Raw genomic sequence first — 15,171 nt, 5'->3', positions numbered from 1 at the left:
TTTCAGCTGTTGTGTTTTTGTTTCAGGTCCTGTTGTGTTTGTTGTATAATACCTATCAATTTGTTTTACTTTTTGACTCAGCTACAGACAATATTTTCTATCTTTAACTTGTGAATTGTATATTTATATTAGACTATAATTATGTTTTAATGTGTTTATTTATATTTTATTTTTTATTTTATTATAAAACAGTTTTTTCAGTTCAACCACGGTCAAACCGATTGAACCTATGAACCAGTGAACCAGTAACTAGAGCGGTTCGATGACCGGTTCGGTTTTTAGAACCTTGGTACTAAGTAAATATGATGGCAATATAAAGATGTATTCATTAGAAGGTTGATTCAGGATTTTTTTCCGTTATAAATTATAAAAAATAATTATTTCCATAGAACACAGTTTTGATCTTTATTTATAGGAATGCAGGGTTTTTTTTTGGTAATTAGGGCAAGTTCGCGGTACTCCCAGCGAACTCTATATATATTATTAGAATATAATTAGGATCAATTAGAATTATTATCCCTTCCTCTACCACGCACAAAATTCATTCTAGAATTTCTAGGGGATATCTTGGTGTCTTTCTCTAGAGAATTTGCGAGGTGCATCAATATAAACCTTATCTCTTACTCGTGGTAGCTTGTCACCATCCAGGGTGTCAGATAATACATCTCTACCTCCCCGTGATGGCAATGACCTTCCTGACATAGAAGTGTATTTATAGGGACTAAGAGAATCGTAATAATAAAGACGTAATATTATATAATAAATATTCAGATATACTAAATAATTCTAATTGATCCTAATTATATTCTAACATATATTATAGAGTTCGCTGCACCCCGCGGCGAACTCTATGCAAAGTTCGACGTATTATAAATTCGAAGTGGGACCATTGTTCCTTGTCCTTTTCTTTCCAAATCTTCTCCCAATTTTTATTCTATTAGAACTTTCTGTAATCCGGCGTTCAAGAGATTCTTATTCACAGCATTAGCAGTTTGAGGTTAGTAATTAAAATGTTAGTTTGAGTAATTTTTCTCAGATTAGTTAGAGTTACCTATTATTTTTTAGTTCGTGGTTGCATGCTAATTATAATTAGAGTTACTGTTTGCTTATTTCATGTTATTCGGTGGTTGTTGATTGTTTTTAACATGTGAATTAGTATAAGTTGTTAGTATATTTCTTAGTTAGTTTAGTAAAAAAAATTGGTTTAAGTTGTTAGTCAAATTTTATAAAATTAAGTTAGAATGTGGGGTTAAGTGAGTAATAGAATAGGTTAATGTGAAACAAATGCTGATAAGTACATGTTATTTTGTTTAAATTGGTTGTGGTTAGATGGAGCAGCAGTTATTGGGATACGAGGGGTCCCTGTACAGATTAGATCAGGCTGAGCACATTGCTGGCAGACTTGATCGAGTGGTATGATGATATCGTTGTCGTTTATCTCTCTTTAATTATGAAACAGTGAACTTGTGCTATTTAGAGTTGACGCTGTTTTTTTGTTTTGTTTTTAATATTATCTTTCCGTTTGGTAGGCACCTCGGATCTTGCCCACCAGGTGGAATTTGATGACGAGGCCACCGGAGGCGTTTAGGCCATATCTCAGACGAGCCGGATTTGAGTATGTGGCCTACATGGTTGAGTTCGAGTATGACTGGCCACTTGCCTCGGCGTTGTTAGAGAGGTGGAGGCCTGAGTCCCACACCATTCATCTAGCATGCGGGGAGATGACCATCACGCTGAAGGACGTGGCGTATCAGCTGAGACTCAGGATCGATGGTGATTCTGTGAGCGGGTGCATAGGTAGTTGGGAGCAGCACCATCAGGGACGGACCATTGAGGACTTTTGTCAGGAGGTATTGGGTGTTGTGCTTGGCGCGAATGACAGACAGTCACAGACGAAGTGGACTGTCAAGCTGACTTGGTTCCTTAACACTATCTGTGGAGAGCTGGAGCAGGACGCCACTGAGGAGCGCCTCCTGAGATACACGAGAGGCTACATTATGCAGCTGATAGGGGTATTCTATTCCCAGATGCATCTGACTCTGGGGTGCACATCAGGTGGCTCTCCCTGCTGGAAGACCTCGATGCATGTGGTAGGTTGTCGTAGGGATCGACTGTATTGGCTTGGATGTACCGCCAGATGTGCCGCGCCACGGAGCATGGTGCGCGCAACCTGTTGGGGTGGTTGTGTCAACCTGCTATTGTCTTGGGCCTACCACCGTATTTCCCTGCTACTTCCGGATGGATTTGATACCCGTCGGTTTCCGCTTGTTGAGAGGTAGATTTTTTTTTATTTTTTGCAATAGTCCTTTGTTTATTTACTATATTGTGTTTAATATAACTAAGTTGTGATGTTCAATACCGACCGGACAATGCCAGAGGCGAGGGGCGCCTTAGGCATTACAGGCGTGTCCTGAATGGGATTAGCATGCTCGCTATAAGTTTTAAATATTTATGCAAACCCAGTTTACTTTATGTTATGTGTTTTGCATATGAAAATTCAATAATAACACCAACTTGTGTCTTGGAAACAGGTTGAGTGGACACCGTATGCAGACCCACAGTTGGAGGGTCTAGTTCCGCATGAGATTGCTGAGGTTGACCACACGGCAGCTGTTGTCTGCCCGCTTCTCTACTTTTCCATTATTGAGTGGCATCAGGTGGACCGAGTGGTGCGGGAGTTCGGTGGCCTGCAGCACATCCCGACCAGGCCATTAGACATCGACAGCATGCATGGGATGGATGGTCGATTTGGACGGGGTGAGTGGTTCCCACATTTGCTGGGGGGATGGCATGAGCTATGGGATCATCAGGCCGACCATCGTCTACACATCCATCATCATATAGACCTGCGTCCTTCACTATCGTATATGGCTTGGTACCTTTAGTGGGCACACACAGAGTTGTTTGGTCAGGGTGACCAGCACCTAATACCGGCGAGGGTGGTGCCGGAGGACCTGCCTCTATACCATCCACCTGCTCCAAAGTTACATCAGCCTGAGGATGGTCATCACCTCCCAGAGCTGCGCGTTCCCACTGGGAGAGGGAGAGGTAGGGGACGGGGGAGAGCAAGAGGCAGAGGCAGACGTCGTAGAGGCGGAGGGAGGCAGCAAGCTGACGAGCTTCAGCGGGACAGGGACCCAGTCAGCCCGCTAGGTGGTGGGCCAGAGGGAGTTGGTGGGCATGAGGCTGGTGGTCAGATTGCTGGGACTCTGTCGGGACCCTTGCCTGGAGGATACCTGTCCCTCAGACCCCCTAGGTCACATCACTCTGACGCCGGTACCAGCCACCAGGCTGAGGGACCGGAGGTTGGGACTAGCCAGCAGGAGCAGCAGGCAGTGCATGGAGATTTCGGTACCCAGTTCCATCTGCCATTCAGCCCTAGTGATCTCGGACAGCATACGGATTACCAGCCCATATTGGACACGCAGGACTTGCTTGATGTGACGATGCTTGTCCCTGAGTGGATGACGGGGTTGATGCAGGGGGTGATGGCGGGTTGGCAGATATCGGGACACATTCACAGCAGGCGCAGCCATTCTCACAGATGCACACGTCTCCTTTCTATACGACGCCTTGTAACCGAAGTGTTTCTCTACACCTCCTTGTAGAACCCTGATACTTATTGTTGGATCCACTTTTACCATTGTGAAAATGTGTTGCGCAATCACCTTCGAATCCAACCGACGATGGTCTTGCCCCATTGAGTTTTGCATGCATTTGTGAGGACCTGTGTATCTCCTCACCTCCCACTTTTCTACCTTACGGCGATATGATATGTGTATGCTCCAATTACAACCCGGTCCGAACTGGATACACTGTGCATTATACCTCCACTGGTCACTGTTTACTATTTTGTATTCCACATCCCTTCTGATGCTGTACGTCTTAACAACCAACATGACTTCTTCCTTGTTTTGAAAATGTTATCCAACCTAGAACTCATTCCTTGGATCATCTTCAGGCCCTCCCTGGGTAAAGGACCAATCGGACGTCATTGCCTTCAGATTCAACCTAGAGAAGTGGTCCAGGCGATCATACGGTTGGGAAATAGCGGGCTGTGTCAGGGCAATTTGTGTTTCACCGTAATAGTTCATCTCTTCTTCATCGTCACCACCATCAGGAATTTCGGCAGGTTCTTCTTTGGCATCGTCTCTATCATCAGGGTTAACTTCATACTGATCCATCATTGGATCTCTAAGAGTGGAACCATCGTGACTTTCAACGCCATCATCCACCTCAGCATTGTCCACTTCAACATTAGACCATTCTTGACTACCTTCAGGAGCCATATTCAGATCCACCATTGTCCGCCTGATATTTCGTTTAACAGGCCCACTCAACGGACTATCGTCGACAGTATCCACAGACAATCCTCAGCCACCCAAATCGACGACGAACACGGCTAACTCAAACAAATGAACATTTGCCCAGTGGTTGTGCCAAGACCGTATAAGACGTACGTCCTCGTCGTCGTGCAGACAATACCTGATTAAAAATACCATAACGTTTTTATCACAAGCGCGTTCACATAAATATAAATATACCAATAGCAGAAACAACATAGTTGTGACATACCTTTTATAAATTAAAGTACCATCTATTTCGGTTGGATATCTGTAGTAGATTTTCTTCACCTTCTTTGTCTCTTGCATCCCCACAGAGAGTAATACTAGATTCTTTAACAGCTCTAAACAATTGATTTCTGTTGTCAGATGGGTAAATATAGGTTGGTTCGATCTAAAAACGATAGAACCTTCCTCATCATACACCATTTCTCCATCGTAATGAATGGATAACAGTGAATTTCTTACCATTATAAAAAAAAGAGATAATCAACAGCCAAAATGGTTGTCGAGAACAAAGTTCGGTGCTCAACTTCGTTGTGCTAAGGCCATTTATGGGGGAAACTTTGCATAGAGTTCGCCGGGGATAAGGTGAACTTGCCCTAATTACCAAAAAAAACGTGCATTCCTGTAAATAAAGATCAAAACTGTGTTCCGTGAAAATAATTATTTTTTATAATTTATAACGGAACAAAATCTGTTGATTCATGTATAATATAAAGATGAAAGTTGTAGTAAGTACCACAAGAACATGTGATTTATAGTGTTATAAATCATTGTAATCTTCTCACTAATTGGGTAAAGATGTAACATAATAAAAAAAATTAACATCTATAATTTTATATATGTACATATTTATAATTATACAGTTATTATATTTAATTTATTAAATTATTCTATCAGTAATTAAATAATATAAAATAAGATAAATGAACTAAAAATATAAAAATAAAATAAATTTAAATTATTTTTAATTAATTTTTATTATTTTTTAATATTTTAGCATACTATAATATCACAATTATCTTATAAATCAACATGCTTTTCTTTATAAATAGTTTTTAATATCACAATTATTCTATAAATTAACATGCTTTCTTTTTCATTATATAGTATATTCTAACCAACATAAATATTATATAAAACAAAAAGACAAAAAAAAAAACAAAAAAATAAATAAATGTGGCTCATTTTATATATATATATATATATATATATATATATATATATATATATATATATATATATATAATTTTGATGGTAAGATACACATTGAAACAGGCTAAAGAGGTATAATTTGCAGGTGAGTGAATTTTGCAGATAGAGCAGACTTAACATATAAGTGGTGTGTTGGTCCAGTATGCAAGTTGCGTGTTGTCACATATCGAATGTTGAAAGGATGTTGATGCAACATATCTGCATGTTAAATGCTCCTTCTTTCATTCTAGAACTCTGTCTATAGATATAAAATTTATTACCATTTTATTTCATTGTTAGATGAGAATTGTTTTGGTCTGTGGGTGGTGTGATGGAGATAGCGCAAATATACTGGTGTATTACAACGGCATAATTATACGAAATACACATGAGAGTACGAGCTTTTTTACGTATGAGAATTTATTTTTCTTTGTTATTTCATACACTATGACGTTTGCAGAGCTACAGTACGGTCTCTGTCAAAAAATAGAAAGTGATATCTTAAAGAGAGTGAGCAATATTCTATATAGAAATCCTGTTATCATATTTGGTGAGTTAATACAATTTGATACTATGCCCATCGTTGAGGAAGCAAGTATGCAGTAGATGTTTCATATTCAAAAGCCAAATATTAAGCTGTATGTTGAATTTGACATATATATAGCTGCAAATGGAATTTAACATGACTCATATATGGAAGATGATAGAGTTGAAGTGTACGAAGAAATGAATAGTGATAGCAAGGAGAACTTTGGCGTTTTTTTTATTGTCCAAATTATATTTGTGCATTAACTCTAATTTTGTTGTTCAAGTTCATCTACTTTCTTATTTGGTTTCCAAAGTGCAACAACCAGATGGTATTAAGAGTGGTAAAAGACAAGAATAGTGAGTTCAATAGAAGGTAAAAGTCAATTTTGAGAATAAACACGAGTGTCCATCTTTGAGTGAAACACGTGAGAGAGTGATTGCGAGGTCCTTTCTACAATAATTTTTATGGGTTCATTGCTATAACAACCGACTCATATGATACTCTAGTTGATATGAGGATGATGCAAAGGGTAATTCAGCACTTAATTAATCGCTTGAATGAATTAAAAGAATAGTGGCAGGAGGTGACACAAACATTGTCCAAAAATACTAAACATGACACTTTTAGGAATTAACGTCAAACTCATAAACCATCTGATGATGACTCTGATGAGGCTACAACACCTTGATATAGAAGATAAGATAGCAATATCAATGCCATCAAGATGCAAATACCACCATTCAAAGGGAGAAATGATCTTGAAATTTCTTTGAAGTGGAAACGTAAGGTCGAAAGAATTTTTGCTTGTCATAACTACTCTGAGACAAAGAAGGTTTACTTGACAGCAATTGCATTCTTTGATTATGCCTTACTTTGGTGGGATGAACTAGTGAAAATAAGACGGCCAAATGAAGATATCCTATACAGACTTGGATCATATGAAGCGTCTCATGAAAAAGAAATTTGTGCCTTCGTACTACTACAGGAAAGTGCATCAAATATTACATAGGTTGACTCAAGGTTCCAATTCAGTTGACAACTACTATAAGAAAATGGAGATGCTTATGATTAAGGCCAACATAGAAGATGATATCGATGTTACTATGGCACGATTTATAGGTGGTTTGAATAGAGCTATTACTGATGTGGTGGAATTACATCATTATGTGGAGATGGAAGATTTAGTCAGTGTGGCGATGAAGGTGGAGAGACAACAACAAAGAAGAGTAGCAAAGAGATTGTCTCATGCTAATTAAAAGTGAATTTACAGAGTCTTGTGGTGATGACATAACAAAGACTAAGGATGCTGACTCTAAGAAAAAGTTATTTTACGCTACATAGAAGAAAGATAATTCTAACTCTTCTTCTTTTTCTACCTCTAGGTAGAGAGATATTAAATGCTTCAAGTGTCATGGTTATTAGAAGAGGTGATATTATATCTAACTCTTACCAATGTGATGACTTCGATCATGATAGTATGTCACCTTTGGAGGAATGTTCTAATGGTGATGTTGAGTATGCAGTCTATAGTGAATCTCTTGTTGTTAGGCGTGCTTTGAATTTGCAAGTGAAAGAAGATAACTTAGAGCAACGCCAAAATTTTTTTCATAATAAATGTTTAGTGGGTGAAAAGGTACGCAGTTTGATTACTGATGGAGGAAGTTGGACTAATGTGGCAAGTACTCTTATGGTGGAGAAATTGGGCTTGACATGTGTTCGGCATCTGATAAACCACTATTTTATCGTTTATCTTGTGCTTAATTGAGTGGTTTTTATCAATTCTTTACCCACTTATTCATATGATTTGCATGAGTTTACATTTTTCCTTCCAAATTTTGTACTATGACTAAAAACATGCTTCTTTGGCCTTAAATTTGCTATGTTTAAATCCTCTCTTATTACCATTTGATGCCTTGATATGTGTGTTAAGTGTTTTCAGAGATTACAGGGCATGAATGACTTAGAGGATGGAAAGGAAGCATGCAAAAGTGGAAGGAATACAAGAAACTAAAGGAACTGCTAAAGCTGTCCAGCCTGACCTCTTTGCACTAAATCGATCATAACTTGAGTTACAGAAGTCCAAATGAGGTGGTTTTAGTTGCGTTGAAAAGCTAACATCCCGGGCTTCACAATGATATATAATTTGCCATAGCTGCCCCGAAGATAGGTGACGCGCACGCATGACCTGGCAAGAATCCAATCCATGCGTGCGCTCACGCGTGACTTTGCTGCGTGCTGGACGTATCAGAAATTGTTGGGGACGATTTCTGGGCTGTTTTTGACCCAGCTTTCGGCCCAAAAAAAAACACAGATTAGAGGCTATAAAGTGGGGGAATCTATCCATTCAAAAGACAACTTTCAGATTTACAATTTTAGGTTTTAGATGTAGTTTTCTAGAGAGAGAGGCTCTCTCCTCTCTCTTAGGTTTTAGGATTTAGGATTTCTCTTAGTTTTAGGATTGTTTCTCCTCAATTCCAAGTTCAATGTTCCTTTAATTTATGTTTCTCTTCTACTTTTATTCATTTTATTACTTTAATTTGTTTATTTTTCCAAATTGTTTTATGGATTCCTATGTTTAATTTAATTCTCAATTTAATATAATTCGAGGTATTTCAGATTTATGGTTTCTTTCTTCTATTTATGATATAAATAATTTGGATTTTTCCCTTTTTGGCTTTGGTTGAGTAATTGGTGACACTTGAGTTGTCAAACTCAGCTGTTGATTGAAAATTGAAAATTGAAAATTACTTATTGATTTGGATTCCTCTAATGCTAGTCTATCCATAGGAGTTGACTAGGACTTGAGGAATCAAATTGATTACTCCACTTGACTTTTCTTTATTTAGTAAGGGTTAACTAAGTGGGAGCAATAACAATTCTTGTCACACCTGATAAGGATAACTAGGTTGGGATTTCTAGTTCTCATACCTTGCCAAGAGTTTTTCTAGTTATTAATTTACTTCCTTGCCAATTTATTTTCTTGTTCCCTGTTTCAAAAACCCCAAAAAGATACAATTTTATAACCAATAATAAATCATACTTCCCTGCAATTCCTTGAGAGACGACTCGAGGTTTGAATACTTTGGTTATCAATTTTATTAGGGGTTTGTTACTTGTGACAACCAAAACTTTTGTACGAAAGGATTCTCTGTTGGTTTAGAAACTATACTTTCAACGAGATATTAATTGTGAAATTCTTTACTGACAGAAAGTCCCGCTCGTCAAAATGGCACTGTTGTCGGGGAATTGCAAACGTGTGCCTTATTATTGGTTATTGTAAATATTTTCTTTTTTGTTTCTTTTTTTAGTGTTTCTAGTTTTAGGAGTTTATTTTCATTAATTTTTATTAATTTTTTTCTTTAATTGCTACTATGAATTCTCACCCCTCTGGTTTCAAGTTTGGTTCCAATGTTGTTATAAGGAATGGAAACTATAATGAAAATAGGCATCAAGGTTGGAAGAATCAAAGATGGGAGGAGCCACAAGGATTTGATCAACCCTCTTGGCAACAACCCCCTCCAATGCGCTATAACCAACAACCATTCTGTGATCCATACCAAGACAATAGTTATGGTGGACCCTTTCGTGACAAACCACCTCCACCAAATTACTATGGTCAAGAGCCATTCCGAGGTGCGTACCGAGATGATAGATATGGTGGACCCCCTTGTAGTTACCAACAAGCCCCATCATATGCCAATGAACCACCTCCTTAACATAGCTTTGAACTACCATACTCACAAGCCACCTACAACCATTCACCTCCATATGACCCTAATCCTTATCCACCCCAATTCCAATCCAATTACCCCCAAGAACCACCACTTCCATTTGCACCATGTCCATATCCATCGACCCAAGAATCACAGGCTCGCCTCAAGGAAACAGTAGATCAATTTCATGCAACCCTTCATCAACTAGAGCAAGCGATAAATCAATTAGCTTCCCGACAGTCGGACACTCAAGGAACTTCCATGTCTTCATATGGAGAATCTAATGAAGAACGTAGCATGAAGGAGACACTAGAAACTCTGGTGGACAGTAAGGAGCATGACTTTGTACTGGAACAAGTGGAGGAAGCCAGAATTATTGAAGAAGAAGAAGTGGTCGAAGACTTAGGAGATGCGGAACGTCCATGGGAAAGCCCAGTCATAGAGCCCCTTTCTAAGGAGTTTGAATTTGTTGTTGAGGAGGGTGTACAACCTCCAAGGCATATCATGGTTGAAGACTTTGAAGGGGATGATCAAGAGATGGATTCAATCATTGACGAATTCTTATCTACATTTGAATCTTCTCCCATTGGACTAGACATGGAGATTAAAGAAGAAGAAGCACAACCTCCCATGCCCTTGGTGAACAATGAAGAAGAGATCGAATTAGAAAAAAGCTACCAAGAGGGAGAGGTTGATATTGAAGAAGCTTGCAAAGAGGTGGAAGTTGTCAAAGAAGAGCTCAAGGGAATGGAGCTGGAAATCACCTTGCCAAAATTGTTGGAGACCTCTCCCCCAAAGCCATCACCGTCCATTCCTTCATTCAAGTAGGTAAATCTTTCATCTCTAAGTTTAATTAGCCCACTTGAATATGCTTTGCTTGAGACGGATGGGCAACTTAGAGCACTTTGTGGCTATAAGAGTAAGAGGGAGATGGTTAGTGGTAAGAGTTGTCATGCAAGGTTCAATATGGTTGCATGCTCCAAATTGAAGTATAAGGGTTGGTATAATTCTCAATTGAATGGGTCTAGGAAATTTTTGGATGTCTCCGTGAGAATTATGACTGTTCACCACCCAAGTGAAAAAATGATGATCAACAAGAAGACGGGTGCAACAGCAAGGTTTGGGACCCCGAAATTCAGTCTAGCAATCAACACTCTTGGGGCCTTGTCACTTGCTTTGACTTGCTTGAAGGCTTTATACGCCTAGTTTGGGATCCCGGAGGCCATTGGAATCACAAACATTAGTGGAGATTCCTGGATGAGTTCAAGCACAAGCCACCATAACAGGGAGCTCATCAAATGTCCAACTTAAGGACTTTAACTAAAAGTGCTAGGTGGGAGACAACCCACCATGGTATGATCATTCTTTTTCGGTCTTAGTTTTATTTTATTTTGTTTTATTCTTAGTTCTATTTTATTTTATTTTTCTTAGTGTTCATTCATAGTGCCTGCATCAGCATTTGCATTCTGCATTCTGCATACTGCATAAAAAAGAAAAGAAAAGGGAGAAAAGCGCGTTTCACGCGTGCGCGTGAATCACGCGCACGCGTCACATGCGACGCTAAACCTTATAGAAAGTCACGCGGGAGCTGTGCAGGAAGGGTGCCTTGCGCACGAGCCAACCCACGCGTACGCGTGGGCGACGCGTGGGCGACGCGTGCGCGTCACCCGTATTTTAGTCACCCCACGCGTAAGCGTCAGTGACGCGTACGTGTGGATTGCCAGATTGGCGTCAATGGGTGATTTGGCCAAGAGTTGTGCTGCCTTGGTGCTGGTATTGTGCGTTTAGCACAACCAGTGGTCACGCGTACGCGTAACCGACGCTTACGCGTCACCAGGATTCTTGCTCACCCACGCGTAAGCATGAGCGATGCTTACGCATCGCCTCTTCTTTTGCACACCCACGCGTCGCTTCGCAGATTCCATTTTTCTCCTTTTCTTCTCTCCTTTCTCCTTCTTTCTTCTTCCTTTCTTACTTTCTTCTTCTTCATCTCTTTAACTTCTTATCCTTCTTCACTTTCATTCTATTTTACTTAATTTATTTGCATACTTTTCATTCATTGCATTTTAATTTTGTGCATTTTTTTTCTTTTCTAAATTTTTTATTTTTTCATTGGTGTTAAATTTTCTTTTTCAACTGTTGTATCTTTTCTGGTATTATTTTGGTGCTTAGTAACTTGTTTTACACTATTGGATGATATTATTTATCTGTCACTATCAATCTTTTATGTTACCTGTATCCCTTTTGCATTGACATGAATTTATATTTTCTTGCATTACCCACACTCTCTTCCCATTGTTGCAAATTTTTGCACTCTTGATTTGCGACGTGCTTCTACTGTTTTCTCACTTGCATGTTGTAGCTACCATGTAATTGAGACTCTCATCATTTGGCATTAACCTAACCATATTTTAAATTGTTTCCTATCTTTATTTTTGGGTTACTTTTCTTCTTTTTCCTCTTCTTTCAGGATGGCCACCGAGGAAGGAAAATAGAAAACGTTTACATGGGGTGACAGACAAGTCCATTTGCACATTCTTTGGAGAAAAGCATCAGTTGTAGCAGCCCGTCCACTTGCACTTCTTTGCATGCACCGAGGACGGTGCAATCTTTAAGTGTGGGGAGGTCGATATCGATTTCCATGGGTTATTATTTTCTTCTCAACACCAATATATTACTTTATTTGTTAGTTCATTGTTGCATTTGCATGTTTAATTGCATGTTTGTTTGATTTTATGCATTTAGTTACTACTTGGTTAAAGTAATAAATTTATTTTCAAGACTTTATAGTATTTCACTAATTTAAATTAAAATTTTTGTGTTAAAACTTGTTTGAAGATTGTAAATTGGAACATAGTTTATAACTAAGAATATACAACCGTGAGATTTGAGCTTAATTATATGGTTACACTATTTAACCACAATATTTCAATTCTTGTATGTTTACTTCTCTATAATTGTGATCTTTATTTTGTTCCAGTCTATATGTCCATTATTTAGTGTATTTACATGCTTGCATATGATTGAGGCCATCATTTATTTTTGCTCACTTATCCCAAATAGCCTACCCTTCTATTTACCTTTGTTAGCCACTTTGAGCCTTTTTAATCCCCATTTGTTCTATATTTTACCACATCACTAGCCTTAAGCGAAAAAACAAATTAAATACCCAAATTGAATCTTTGGTTAACTTAAGATAGAGATTGTGTGTTAATTAAGTGTGGGAAAACTGTGGAAACATGGGTTAATAGGGAATGTTTCTATTTCATTTAAATATTAGGAATTTGGGTACCTACTCATGTAAGACCAGAAAAATTAAAAATCCATGTGCATTGATAAGTTATGTTTATTTTTCTATTTAAAAAATAAAAAATAAAAAAAATAAAAAAAGAGAAAAAAATCCAAAAAAAAAATATTCAATAAATAAGTAAATAAATATGGGGACAAAATTACCCCAATGCAATGTTAAGTTAATGAAAAGATCAATGCATATGTGATACAAATTAAAAGAAAAGTTGATGCATGAGTATGTAATGCAAAAGTGGGAATTTTGGGTAGCTAGGCATGAATTTAAAAGTATATAGAGTATGTATAGGTGAAAGCTTAGGTTAATTAAAGATTTATATTTCAGCTCACTTAGCCATACATATATATATATCCTCACCTTTACTTTAGCCCCATTACAACCTTGAAAAGACCTCATGATGTTTGCATTGGTACATTAAATATTTGTTGATTGGATAGATGAAGAACAAAGTTTAGAAAGCATTATTGGAGAAGAGTAGAGTGAATTACCCTATACACTTGAGTGATTAGAGTGCACATACACTACCAGTGAGAGTTCAATGCTTGATTCTATGTTCCCTGCTTTCATGAGCTATCCTCTTACAAGTTTACTTGTCTTTTATTGTATAATTTGAATTAGTGGAATTTGATTTATGTTTGTCTTGAAGAGCTTATTTACTTTTAACCAAGTAGGTAGAAACATCTTATCATGTAGCTGTATTCATATAGATAGGTTGCATTTCTTACATTCTACCATTCCTCTTCACTCCTTTATAGCTTCTCTTGACCTTAGCATGAGGACATGCTAATGTTTAAGTGTGGGGAGTTTGATAAACCACTATTTTATGGTTTATCTTGTGCTCAATTGAGTAGTTTTTATCAATTCTTTACCCACTTATTCATATGATTTACATGAGTTTACATTTTTCCTTCCTGATTTTGTGCTATGATTGAAAACATGCTTCTTTGGCCTTAAATTTGCTATGTTTAAATCCTCTCTTATTACCATTCGATGCCTTGATATGTGTGTTAAGTGTTTTCAGAGATTACAGGGCAGGAATGACTTAGAGGATGGAAAGGAAGCATGCAAAAGTGGAAGGAATACAAGAAACTGAAGGAACTGCTAAAGCTGTCCAGCCTGACCTCTTCGCACTAAATCGATCATAACTTGAGTTATAGAGGTCCAAATGAAATGGTTTCTGTTGCGTTGAAAAGCTAACATCCAGGGCAATGATATATAATTTGCCATAGCTGCCCAGAAGATAGGTGACACGCACGCATGACCTGGCAAAAATCCAATCCACGCGTGCACTCACGTGTGACTTTGCCGCGTGCTGGACGTATCAGAAATCGCTGGGGGCAATTTCTGGGCTGTTTTTGACCCAGTTTTGGCCCAGAAAATACATATTAGAGGCTATAAAGTGGGAGAATCTATCCATTCAAAAGATAACTTTCAGATTTACAATTTTAGGTTTTAGATGTAGTTTTCTAGAGAGAGAGGCTCTCTCCTCTCTCTTAGGTTTTAGGATTTAGGATTTCTCTTAGTTTTAGGATTGTTTCTCCTCAATTCCAGGTTCAATGTTCCTTTAATTTATGTTTCTCTTCTACTTTTATTCATTCTATTACTTTAATTTGTTTATTTTTCCAAATTGGTTTATGGATTCCTATATTTTTAATTTGATTCTCTATTTAATATAATTCGAGGTATTTCAGATTTATGGTTTCTTTCTTCTATTTATGATATAAATAATTTTGATTTTCCCCTTTTGGCTTTGGTTGAGTAATTGGTGACACTTGAGTTGTCAAACTCAGCTGTTGATTGAAAATTGAAAATTGCTTATTGATTTGGATCCCTCTAAAGCTAGTCTATCCATAGGAGTTGACTAGGACTTGAGGAATCAAATTGATTAGTCCATTAGACTTTTCTTTATTTAGTAAGGGTTAACAAAGTGGGAGCAATAACAATTCTCATCACACCTGATAAGGATAACTAGGATGGGATTTCCAGTTCTCATACCTTGCCAAGAGTTTTTCTAGTTATTAATTTACTTCCTTGCCAATTTATTTTCTTGTTCCCTATTTCAAAAACCCCAAAAAGATACAA

This window comes from Arachis hypogaea, chromosome 20 (assembly GCF_003086295.3).
Source record: "Arachis hypogaea cultivar Tifrunner chromosome 20, arahy.Tifrunner.gnm2.J5K5, whole genome shotgun sequence".
In the NCBI taxonomy this organism is placed as follows: Eukaryota; Viridiplantae; Streptophyta; class Magnoliopsida; order Fabales; family Fabaceae; genus Arachis; species Arachis hypogaea.
This window is presented reverse-complemented; position numbering follows the sequence as displayed.